The sequence below is a fragment of the Littorina saxatilis genome, linkage group LG2, assembly GCF_037325665.1.
Source record: "Littorina saxatilis isolate snail1 linkage group LG2, US_GU_Lsax_2.0, whole genome shotgun sequence".
Lineage (NCBI taxonomy): Eukaryota > Metazoa > Mollusca > Gastropoda > Littorinimorpha > Littorinidae > Littorina > Littorina saxatilis.
Window position 1 is genome coordinate 49,083,288 of NC_090246.1, and position 13,005 is coordinate 49,096,292.

General features: G+C 43.5%; 1 long non-coding RNA gene across 1 annotated transcript; it reads left to right on the plus strand.

Annotated features, from left to right (window-relative positions):
- The first annotated feature begins 680 nt into the window (after window positions 1-680).
- On the plus strand, window positions 681-11,143 carry LOC138959115 (uncharacterized). The gene is made up of 2 exons (XR_011453626.1): window positions 681-818; window positions 8,306-11,143. It is a non-coding gene; the product is annotated as an uncharacterized lncRNA (long non-coding RNA).
- The last annotated feature ends 1,862 nt before the right edge of the window (window positions 11,144-13,005 follow it).

Genomic DNA, 13,005 nt, shown 5'->3' on the forward strand with positions numbered 1-13,005 from the left:
GATTACGACTGCACCCTTTCATGTGGCGGTGTTGGATTATAGGCGTTAGTCTCCAACCTCTTTATACCAAAAACTGCTGATTCATGACTTTTTGCTTGTTCATGTGTCACGCGAAGGAAAATATTTGATAAAGTAGCACGTGGCACCAAGTGCATACCTCTCGACCGCCACTCGGCTTTGAAATGCAGAAAATTCTTTTCAGAATCAGGAAAAAGAAAAACTAAATCAACCTTGACTGGTGTGACTTTGTGTGTTGAGAATTCAGATCCATATTGTGCATAATATTATATAATTTTTCCTGTGCTTCGGAATGTGGAAAAACCATCTTTTTCCAGGGCAGTAACAAAAATAAAGCTTGACTAACTGTGATTGTGTGTATTAAGAATGCATTCCCATTTGCATGTGTTATATTTTTCCTGTTTTATTTCGGGTTTGTTTTCCATCTTCTATAGAAATTCGGTTGTCGAATGGTAATAGCTTTAGTGCTCAGACCAGCGACAAAGGCTGCGTTAAACTCAGCGTGTTTCCCCTTTTATATAATATCCGTCCCTGTATTCTCTTGACATTGTTTTAAGTTTTGTACAATGTAATCGTCCGCCAAATCTGACTGTATATTGTTTTAAAGAGCACGCTCATTAGCATTGCTTGTTGGGCTCCTTTGATTTAATTACGTGTTTGCATGCAGTATATTAATTTGCAATTCTTTAAATAAAACTTGTTGAAAGCAATCTCAACGTGTTATGTCTTTGTCTCGTTTCAGATTTCTCAGAAGAGTTTGAGACGATGGCGCTTCGGAGACGTACGTCTGACATCAGCAGGTAAATAGTCCACCGTTAACACACTCATTTCGCAAACGCACGCCCGCAAACACATACATGTACACACACACACACACACACACACACACACACACACACACAGACACGCCAGGGAGAGAAATATTTTTAACTGACAACGATACACCAGAAACCTCCACCCTATGTCTATCCGTCTGTCTGTCTGTTTGTCTGCCGCCCCCCCCTCTCTCTCTCTCTCTTCTCTCTCTCTCTCTCTCTCTCTCTCTCTCTCTCTCTCTCTCTCTCTCTCTCTCTCTCTCTCTCTCTCTCTCTGCCCCAGGACCACCCCTGGGTGTTAACGGTTATTTCAACTAAGCTCGTCCATGTGGAGAATCTCATTTTCCTATCTCAAAATATCTATCCTCAACGACGTAGAGAGTACTCCAAGTTTTGACAGCACCAAGATAACCTTGCAAAGGGGCTTTGCTTCGTCAGTGGTTGGTTTTTTTTCTCTGTTTTTTTGTTTCTGTTTTAATTTCCCGTCTAGCTCACAGTTCTTTCGGGTTCAACGTCTTGACCAGATTAGGAAGGTGTCTATAGTTTTTAACCTTGTGTTTGTGGCCGGTTAACGACGTCTTAACGGTGATCTCAGGTCAGCGACCTACACAGACGTGTTTCAACGAAAGCTTAGCGCCACTTTCGACCATCTCCCTCGTGTTTTCATTCACGTTGGGACGCTAAAACCTTCCTCTCGTCCGCACGTCCTTATGATGACCGAGACAGGCCGCCGAGACCATGGTGTCGTTAGGTTGGCCGAGGCTTCGACGTAGGTTTGGGATTCCCAAGCCCTGGGCCCGGGGTCAAGGAATTGAATCTGTAGTTGGGGGCAGTGGTGGGTGCGCATTGAAAAGAAGGAGGGGGAAAGGGGGGGGTGGAAGTAGGATTGGTATGGGGAGAGGGGGGATGAGTGGGTTGCATCGTTGTCCCATGGGTGCAACTCCCGGCCTCCCTTGATCCTCTTGTACCGCTGTGCGCGAGGAGGTGGCAGAGGCAGCAAGTGAATGTGCAGGCTCTCTGTGCAATTCCTTCCCTTGACGTTTGGCCCGACTGAAGCAAGAGCGGGCGATCGACAGGAATTTCTGCAGCAATTTTGTCCCTTGATCTCTCTTCAGCTGCAGTGTCGCCTTTGTGTTTTTTTCTTCTGTTTCCTGTTCAAGTGTTGATTGGAGAGGTGCTCTTTAATCTGTTCGATTCTAAGATTAAAGAGAATTGTTGACAAAGCGCAAATGGGTCTGGGAACGTTACAAGAATGGATTGTCTTTTTCCGTGTATTAGATGAAAGCTGAGCCAGTGCATAAATGTGTGTGTGTGATGAGAATTAATCATTCCTGCAAAGGAAGTGCTCAAACAAGCTCATTTTGCATCTCAAGGAAACCGAATTCATCTGATCCCTCTGTTCCTTTCTGTTGCCGTAGAAATCCGTCTGGCATTTAAATTTGTCGTCTCTTTCTTACATATTCGGGGACAATGTCGTGATGCTGAAGTACATCTTCTTCATCTTCTTATTCTTTTTCTTCTTCTTCTTCTTCTTCTTCTTCTTCTTCTTCTTCTTCTTCTTCTTCTTCTTCTTCTTCTTCTTCTTCTTCTTCTTCTTCTCAAGTTCTTCTTCTTCTATTTCTAACTGCTCTGTTTCTCTATTAGTAAATTTTTTCTTCTTCTAAGAACAACAAGACAAAAGAAGATCAAAGATATTGCACAGCACCCTCAAAAGACAAGTGAGGGTGATGGATAGAAGAGAGGTGATCTTGTGATCCATCGAGACCAGACAAAGGTTGAAGATTGCTGCCTGACCCCGACCACCACCCCCCATCCCCCCCCCCTTCCCCCCAGTATGATCCCCAACACACCCAGTAACACACGAACCCCCCTCCACCCACATGCACGCACAGTACACGCACGCCCCCCCCCCACACACACACACACACATCCGTCTTCATCACACTCCTCCCCAAGAAGAGAATTTATCTTGTGATCCATCGAGACAAGACCGGCAAAGGTTGGATATTGCAACCAACACCAAGCCACCACTATACCCCAACCCCATCCCCTTACCATCCTGCCCCTGAAACCCCCCGGGATATTTAAGCCATGACAGAAGAGTCAAAAATACCGGCCTTTTCCATCTGATCCATATGTCAACCCTCCCGTCCAGCTGGGAATTACTGGCCAATGACCATTCCCTGGCTCCCCCCGTCGGCTGCTGACCACTGCGCTGCTGATGATATCGGTGTCCGGTTTCCATCGTCAGTGGCCGCCGGCTACTCTGAGAAAGAGACACTGATAATAAATGGTTGGACTCCTGGGGAAGGGGTGTGTGTGTGTGTGGTGGATGTGTGTGTGTGTGTGTGTGTGTGTCTGTCTGTCTGTCTGCATATTTGTGTGTGTGTGTGTGTGTGTGTTTTTTGTCTTTCTGTCTGGTTGTCTGTCTGTCGGTCTGTCTCTCGGTCTGTCTGTTGGTCTGTCAGGGAGGAATGATTGCATATTGGTAAAGCGTGGCAGGGGCAAATCATTTTGGATTTCCGAACAGTTCTCCCTCAAATGCATGCTCTTTGAGGAGTGATAGCTTATATGTATATTATATGTTTAACATACTGTGTCTGACTTCAAATGTCGAGTGATTAGATGGTTAGACTTCCTGGGTAAAAAAAAACATTTGACTGTTAGGTGAGATTCATGACAGCAGGATTTGTCATTTGTCAAAGAGATCTTCATACTTTTTTCAAGGGAGGTACATTTTCGGTTCAAGGTTGCCCTTTACAAAAATTGATAACTACGGGGTTTTTTTTTCTCCGCTGATTTCTGGCGCGAAAGAAGCAGTCCAGTTTATTTTGAATATTTCAGTCTCTTGGCGAAATCATGCTACTAAACTTGTTGAGCATATGTTTTTCGTCTGCAATTTAAACAGATGTAGTGTGAAGAGTTTTCGTCCATCACTCCCAAATGTGCTGATCGCTACATTTTTCTGGCCGACCTTCTACCCGAAAAAGTTCAAAGATCTCTGATCCCGATACGTCTGGGCTGCCTATCAATAAAGAAGCCCCAGAGTTAAAAGGTATCCCCCTGTCCGACGAAGATTTGCTGATCCTGGCATTTCTAAGCCGTCCACCATCCGTGGAAGATTTGCTCGTCCTGTCCTCACCAGCGAAGCCTGACAACAGAAGGTGAAGGTTTCTGTCTCATCTACGATCACCTATTGTGGTTGTGCTGGCGCAGTGGCCTGGTGGTTAAGACGTCGGCCTTCCGTGTGGAAGGTTCGGGGTTCTAATCCTAGCCGCGCCTGGAGATTTGTACGTATATCTAGCCCTAATGTACCTAACCCTCCCGTCATTATTGTTTTGTAGGATGTGTGGGTGTAAGGGATACACCCGTGAACCCATGAAATATATTTCTGAGACAACAGAAATAATGTTTCCGACGAATGTAATCACGATCTGGCGCGATGGACTAGGGAACATTAAATATGACTAATAACAGGCAACTTTGCTGGAGAGTCAGCAGTTACAAATCCACGGATGACTTGAAAGGGATGGAACTCACTTGACGTTTTTATGAATGTAACATTTTGCGATAAACGCTAACCATTTTTAACTGTAAATTCAGCAGACAAATGTTGCTTTCCTCTGCAAGCGATGTGGTCGTAGTGTATGTAAAGCCTTGCGTGGGTTGGTGATAAAATCGTAACGAAGGAACGAAAGTATCTTTACAAGGCTATGGTTCTAGGGGGAAGTAGAATGGATAGGGGTCTATGGCAAAATGTGCACAAGCACACACAAAATACGATGGAACGAATGTTACTTTAAGAGGCTGAAGGTCTTGAACGAGGAGGAATGGATAGAAGAGTGTGACTGTCGCGGAGAAGGGCATGGGACGTCTTCCTCTAAGAAGGGAACTTTACGATCGCTCGTCTTTTAGGACGGCCGAAGAGAGTAGGGGCGGTTAATTCAGTTAAAGGGGAACAACCTCGGTTTATAGGCTTGTCTTCCTTTGCACGTTTCACACTCTTCTGACCATCAATGTCAGGCACGTTTTACAGCGGCGGACAGTTCCAGATTGGCGGAGGCGGGGGCGTGAGGAGGACATGGTTTTATTTTTAGGTCTGCTAGCACGTCCTGTGATGTTAATTGAGTTGGGTTTTTTACGACTATGTACAGGAAAGAAGTGAGCACATGCCATTAAACGGGGATGGATGGGGGAGGGGCACGGAGCAGTTCGAGGACTAGTTTAATGGGGTGGGGGTGAGAAGGGGGTGGTTACAGATAAAGAAATGGGTCAGAAAGTGAGATGTTTCTGGGCAGGATTTTTTTTTCTATTCCTTTTTTATGTCCTAGCTGGGACTTTTTTACTGGTCACTTTTTCGGAATCGGTCGACAGGAAAACCTTTAAAAATGTAAAGTGCATGCGTTCTCAAGAACAAGGCTTGCGCAGGCACGCTCACGGGAGAGATAGAGAGAGGAAAGAAAGAAGAGAAGAGAGAGATGAAAGAGCCAGAAGGTCCGTGAGCCGTTTCTGGATGGCTTCCCTTTTTCTTCTGAGTTGTGGTGGACCTCTTGCTGGGTTTTCTGCATCGTTCAACACGAAGACCCTAAAAATCCGAGTGCACATGCTTTCAGAAGGGCTAGCAAGAGATATGGATACACAGTCAGACGGACAGATAGACAGATGGAGTGGAAGAAATAGATGGTTTCCAAAGACTCTTGCGACCCAAAACCGGCACAGTTCCAGTGGAAGGGGGAGGGGGAGGGGGGCGGGCGAGAGAGAGATGATTGTTATTTGACGAGAGAGAGAGAGAGAGAGAGAGAGAGAGGGAGAGAGAGAGAGAGAGAGAGAGAGAGAGAGAGAGAGAGAGAGAGAGAGAGAGAGAGAGAGAGAGAGAGAGAGAGAGAGAGAGAGAGAGAGAGCGAAAGATAGGGGGAAGAGACAGAGAGAGAAAATTGATATTTGACGAGAGGAAGAGAGAGAGAGTGAGAGTCTAAAAGAGAGAGACTGAAAGAGAGCGAGCGAATTATTATTGGACGACGGAGTCTGATTGCGCCCCGTAATGGTACCGATCATTGGCGGCGTCTTTGATCTTGCAGTATGATGGACATTGAATCACTTGCCGCGCCTGTACGTTGCATGCTTGGCTGAGCATCTTTTTGAACCGTGTCCAAGATTGCGTGCGCCAATGAGGGAAATTGTGGGAATCGGCAAAAGGAGAAAAATCACGGTGCCTGTCGCCGTAATACTTAATGACTTTGTCTTCCTGAGCGTGGAAATGGTCGTTGCTTTCTCTTACTTTTTACCATTGTGTGCTCTCTCTCTCTCTCTCTCTCTCTCTCTCTCTCTCTCTCTCTCTCTCTCTCTCTCTCTCTCTCTCTCTCTCTCTCTCTCTCTCTCTCTCTCTCTCTCTCTCTCTCACGTACGCAAACCATCTTGAACACGCGGCCAGTGCAACTGGCCTTGACACGGAAGGATTCAAGGGGGGCAATCTCAGTCATCTGAAAGAGGGAAATCCAAACGCAATCCGCCTTGTTCGATTTTATGGGCTTGGACGATAGAGAAAAATAAGAAAAGCAAAAGCTGGAGTCCAGTCTGGACGAAACTGCTATCAAGAACGCAGAATTGATTTTTTCTGAGTTTTTTTTTTTTTAGCCGTAAGCGCCATTTCTCATTTCGAATTTCTCATAACTGCTGTTCACCACAGTGAAACCAACAAAGGGGCCTCACTCTGGAAGAGTTTCCTGCTCCGATAAACATGGCGCTTACGGCTAAAAAAAAACTCAGAAAAAATCAATTCTGCGTTCTTGATAGCAGTTTCGTCCAGACTGGACTCCAGCTTTTGCTTTTCTTATTTTTCTCTATCGTCCAAGCCCATAAAATCGAACAAGGCGGATTGCGTTTGGATTTCCCTCTTTCAGATGACTGAGATTGCCCCCCTTGAATCCTTCCGTGTCAAGGCCAGTTGTACTGGCCGCGTGTTCAAGATGGTACGCAAACACACACACCGTCACACACACACACACACACACACACACACACACACACACACACACACGCGCGCGCGCGCGTGCGCCGAAAAACTGAACAAGTCGCGTAAGGCGAAAATACAATATTTAGTTAAGTAGCTGTCGAACTCACAGAATGAAAGTGAACGCAACGCAACGCAGCAAGACCGTATACTCGTAGCATCGTCACTCCACCGCCCGTGGCAAAGGCAGTGCACGTGGAATTGACAAGAAGAGCGGGGTATTCGTTGCGCTGAGAAGGATTGCACGCTTTTCTGTACCTCTCTTCGTTTTAACTTTCTGAGCGTGTTTTTAATCCAAACATATCATATCTATATATTTTTGGAATCAGGAACCGACAAGGAATAAGATGAAAGTGTTTTTAAATTGATTTCGAAAAAAAAAATTTGATAATAATTTTTATATATTTAATTTTCAGAGCTTGTTTTTAATCCGAATATAACATATTTATATGTTTTTGGAATCAGCAAATGATGGAGAATAAGATAAACGTAAATTTGGATCGTTTTATAAATTTTTATTTTTTTTTACAATTTTCAGATTTTTAATGACCAAAGTCATTAATTAATTTTTAAGCCACCAAGCTGAAATGCAATACCAAACCCCGGGCTTCGTCGAAGAGTACTTGACCAAAATTTCAACCAATTTGGTTGAAAAATGAGGGCGTGACAGTGCCGCCTCAACTTTCACGAAAAGCCGGATATGACGTCATCAAAGACATTTATCAAAAAAATGAAAAAAACGTTCGGGGATTTCATACCCAGGAACTCTCATGTCAAATTTCATAAAGATCGGTCCAGTAGTTTAGTCTGAATCGCTCTACACACACACACACACACACGCACACACACACACACGCACGCACATACACCACGACCCTCGTTTCGATTCCCCCTCGATGTTAAAATATTTAGTCAAAACTTGACTAAATATAATTAAAAGGGAGACTGGTGCAGTAAATCCTTGTTTATCGGTATTTTCTCGCGACATTACCGTATCGTCTTTATAAGACTCTTTGAAGTCTACCAACTGAAACTTGAACTGCTGCAATCTTTGACTTACTTTCATATCAGCAGTTCGGTAGCCAGAACGAAAACATTTGCTGATATTATCAACATTTCACCTTTCTGTCTTTGTAATACGAGATGTGTAGCTTCCTTAGACTCTGTTTTTAACCTTTCCTTTTTTTCAGCATCGATGATACATGCATGAGCTTGTTTTGCGGATCATCCTTTCTAAGAATGAAAATCGTGAATTCCTTTCAATCTTTTTTTAATAAACTTTTATTTATTTTTTTTTTTTACCATTCTTTTTAAATGTTTAAAATTTTTTATCTCTGGTGTCAGGAGACTGCAAGGTTGCGCATAACTGAAGTTTACAGTTGTTGTAGGTTAGTATCTAGATCGCTTATTCCTCATTTTCTCACTAGTTATTTCAATGTTGTTTTGACTTTGTGTGTTGCAGTACTGCAGAGGAAGAGGACATGTACTGGAAAGAGATTGGTGCTGCCTTGGCCTTGACCTCTTTGGCCAGAGGTCGAATCGTCAACACCTAGAGAGCGTGTCGTCATCCGCCGAACCTCATCGCCGCCACCTCTGACGCAGTTTCATCCGCTTCTGGTCCCTCTGCCCTGCAATATTTTCTTATCTTCTTTTTTTCTGTTTTTACATGGATTGGAGGAAACATTGCCATGGACTTTGTGAAATCATTCAGTGTAAATTGACGTCACCCTTTTTCTCAAGCTGTTTGTGTGTCCCCTGTGGATTTGACGTCATTCAACACCTGCGTAGTGCGCAACTGATGACACGGGAGGAGACTTTTTGTTTGGCTTCGTCAACGTTTTAAAATGCATCGTAAAGTCTGTTGAAGCTACATTACCATGGAAACTCGTCGAAGACCACAGCAACTGTTTGGTTTTCCTTGCCAGAGGAAGAAGCGCGATGGAACACAGACTGAGCCAAGTGATTTGTCATTATGAATTTGTCCCGAATTATATCCCGAATTCTGCAGTTTCCCATCGTCGTTAAAATATCAAGTTCTGCCCTTCTTGTGAAAGCGATCGTCTACACCATCTCTGACCTTCCAAAGGATTTTACATGGGATCAGATTGTCTTTCCGCTTTGACAAATCCCCCCCCCCCCCCCCCCCCTCGAAAAACAAAATCAACAGCCTAGCCTCCTTGTGGGACTTTTTGCTGAATTATTTTTTGCAAATTGGCATTTGTCTCTTTCACATTTATTCAGCAAGAAATGGCCGCTCTGTGCAAAAAGCAGTCACACGGTTGATTTTTGGCATGTGGCCAAGTGGAAGGATGTTCTCACGGACAGAGTTATGGTAGAAAACATGGTCATCAACACGCGAAGGATGGTACCTTTAAACTTAAATTTTGGCGCTGGAAACTGACTTTTCGCTTTTTTTTCATGGGCGAGTACTATTCAGATTGCTGTACATGATTTTAACGCTTTCTTATTCAATCACCCAGACGGACTACTGAAATATATATGACTACGGAGCAGCTGACTACTGAACCACGATGCTTGAAGCGGATTCACAGTTTGAAGACTGATCGAAACATAATGAAGCAAGGTTCTGATGAACTGAATACAGAAGATTGTGGGAATACGAGGATGATGTATAGAATGTACAAATGTGTCATGTCTGAAAATTGTGTTCAGTTCTAGGAAAACCAATCATTGCGTGTGTGTGTGTGTGTCTATTTGTGGATTTGGTGTCTTTTCTACAATAAGTCTGTGTGAGAGCGTGCATGCGTATCAGTCTCAGTTTTCTGTGATTCATCAAATCAATGATAGAGCTGCGCTTGAAGCCTATGGACGCGATATATATGATTACGTTATTTTCTTTGTCCTTTTTTCCTTATAAATTGTGTTTGTTCGCTGCATCTGATGATAAATGAATGAATCGTATTTCTTTGATGTCATTTTGCTCATACATGTCCAGAGCGCGCTTTCCGAAAATATGTTGTCCTCATTGTTTGGGCGCATACCTGCATGAATATCAAGGGCAATTGTCATCATTTCCACACTATTCTTCGGTCGAACTTTTAAACCATGCATTTTTTTGTGTGTACCTCAACAAAGTAATTTCTATATTAGCATGTCCGCTGTTATCGGAATAATCCAAGGCGCATTAGGTTAAAACTACGACTGAGCTGGAAAAATGTCTTTTAAGCTTGGCAAATATGGAGAGATTCTAGGACAATCTGAGAGATTTCCTGCTAAAAATGAGATCATTTCTGGAAAATAGTAACAAGAAATGAAGCCTTAAACAATAAGGATGTTCGAGTGAATGCAGTTTATACCATCCCCTCCGGGGGGTGGGGATGGGGGGGGGTGCAATCGCGGTTGGAGAGGACAGAAAAGCACAGAAGATCTAACCAGAAAAGTAAATTGTGTCGTTCTGGAACAGACAGGCGTGTGAACTTAAAGGGGCACTGGGCTGCACTTTAAGGAAGGTATGTTAAAATAAATTTCTCTAAGACATGATACAAAAACTGACCTTGCCGTTCTTGAATCGTGAAATCGTCGTAACTGTAAACCAAAATGTAACGAAAAAACGCATGCGAGCCTGGCTGTTGCTGCTATTTTGAATATGTCATGTAAAACAAAGAATCACACAGTGCAAGAGTGACCGTATTTCATTGTTTTGTGAAATAGGTTCTAGGAAAGGGTTGATGAAAGTAGTCGATGACTTTTCTTGAATGACAGTCATATGAGCGTATCCTGTTTGCTGGCCCATAGACAGTTGTCATCACACTTTAAGTCGAATTTGGAGGAAATGTTGTCTCTACGTATGTGGTCTTGTTTTGTTTTGTTACCCTGTCAACCTTTCCCATTTCTACTCACCCTTAAAATGTATATGTGTCGGCCTTCCCTCCCCATTTTCTCACTTGCGCTGACACCAGAACTGAGAGAAATGTCTTAACTGCTTTGAGTTTGCGCGCCGCGTACACTGTCCTTTTTACTCTCAGGTATTATGGTTCATGATGAAGTTGTTCATTCTCTCTCTCTCTCTCTCTCTCTCTCTCTCTCTCTCTCTCTCTCTCTCTCTCTCTCTCTCTCTCTCTCTCTCTCTCTCTCTTTTCATGTTTATGACGCAGCATATTCGCTTGCCAGATTGTGTATAATACGTAGAGAGAGAGAAACGTGAAATGCTAGTGCAGCTGAACTCTCGTCGACTATTAGTCAACCATGGCTAATGCAAGCTTTTGTTTGTATTTTTGCTTTTATGTACAGTGTGATTTTCATCCACATCTATTGCAAAATAACAAACACTGAAACTGGAGTAGGCCTTTTGTCATTACTGGAGTGGCTGACACTCAAAATTTGCCTTTTCTTTACATCTTAGTTTTAGTTCAACGTCACGTGTTTGTCCGTGTTTAATAATGGTCTCGGTCAGCTGACCCAGATTTCACAGTGAAATAGCGCCATTCTCGTCTGATAATTATCGCCTCTGATGGGTTTGATAGCCCGAAACTATTTGAACAGCAGCCTCATATCTTGGATCCCAAGACAAGTGATCCAAGTGTCAATCAATGCGCCATTCACTTCGCGTTGAGAGATGTTCTCTTGCTGATTAAACATTAGCATGTTTGCAACCCAACCCTAATCCAGAAGCGTTATCTATACTACACGTCAGAAGAATCTAAGCAGGTGAAGATTTTGTCGATTTCATTAAGCGGAACTTAAAGGCACAGTGCGCCTCCCGTAAACCATCACAGATACTGTCAGGCTTTTACACACAGTACAAACACCCTTCCATTTGAACGCTCACCAAACGGGAACATCCTAGGTACCCTACGTAAAGAGCGAGCAATTTTCAAAGAATTAATTTTGCGGATTGTGTCAGAGACAATCGGACCGTGGTTCGTTTTGGCGCTAGACCTAACTTTTAAAATCAAAATAATAAATTGACAGCTTGTTACACAAACATTCTTAAATCATAAAAGAATTCTTTTTTCATCAAGACAAGATCAGTACAATTCGAAGTTTTGAAAGTTTGAAAAAAGAAACGCCCGGAAGCAGGGTCACGCAAGGTCGTGGTTCTCGTAGCAGACGACGGTTTATGTCTTTCGCCAGTTCCTCTGAACAGTCAAAAGCCATCGCGAGAGTTCTTGTGAACCACAGCCGTTTGTTTCGTGTATATTCAGAGGTACATAATACAGACCTGTGCACATCTACGGTTTCTCCGTAATTTCTCCGATTTTTATACGCGGAATACGGTGCTACGGATTTGTAATTAAAATTCCGAAATTCCAATGTTTTACTAAAAAAAATTTTTTTCTGTTTTAAAATGTTTTGACTAATTAGTTAGCCGCTGCGCTGAAAAGACGTTTTCCGATTTACCGGAAGTGCGCGTGTTCTCAGCATTGAGTCTTTGTTCTTAGACTTAGTTCGTCCAGCGTCTGCGTGGCAACTTGTGATTAAAGTGAAACATGAAAAAGAAAAAAAGAGTGCGAGATTCAGATAGTGAAGAGACCGCATCACGGTGGTCTAGTGGTAAGGCGTCCGCCCAGTGAGCGGGAGGTCGTGGGTTCGAACCCCGGCTGGGTCATACCTAAGACTTTAAAATTGGCAATCTAGTGGCTGCTTCCCCTGGCGTCTGGCATTATGGGTTTAGTGCTAGGACTGGTTGGTCCGGTGTCGGAATAATGTGACTGTGTGAGACATGAAGCCTGTGCTGCGACTTCTGTCTTGTGTGTGGCGCACGTTAAATGTCAAAGCAGCACCGCCCTGATATAACCCTTCGTGGTCGACTGAGCGTTAAGCAAACAAACAAACAAACAAAAGATAGTGAAGAGGAGACACCAGCTCTGTCACCAAAGAAGAAGAAAACGGCACAACAGTGCTGGAAGTCCAGTTATTCTCAAGACAACCTGGAGATCGTAAAATCCAGTTTGCGTGCTTTGTGAGCAGAATTATGTCTTGAACTGTCTTTACAGCTTACCACTGAAACATTTTAAAAACTACTGAAATTTGGTTTGTTTACTACTGATGAGCGTTTTGCGTGTGCACAGGTCTGATAATAACGTGCTATTGCAGATAAGCTCACAGCGAGTTGCATTCAAATTACTAACTGACGACTGCATTGTGAAAAAGGGAAACTGGATCACACGGGTTCACGATGGCTCAGGGTTAATATAAACC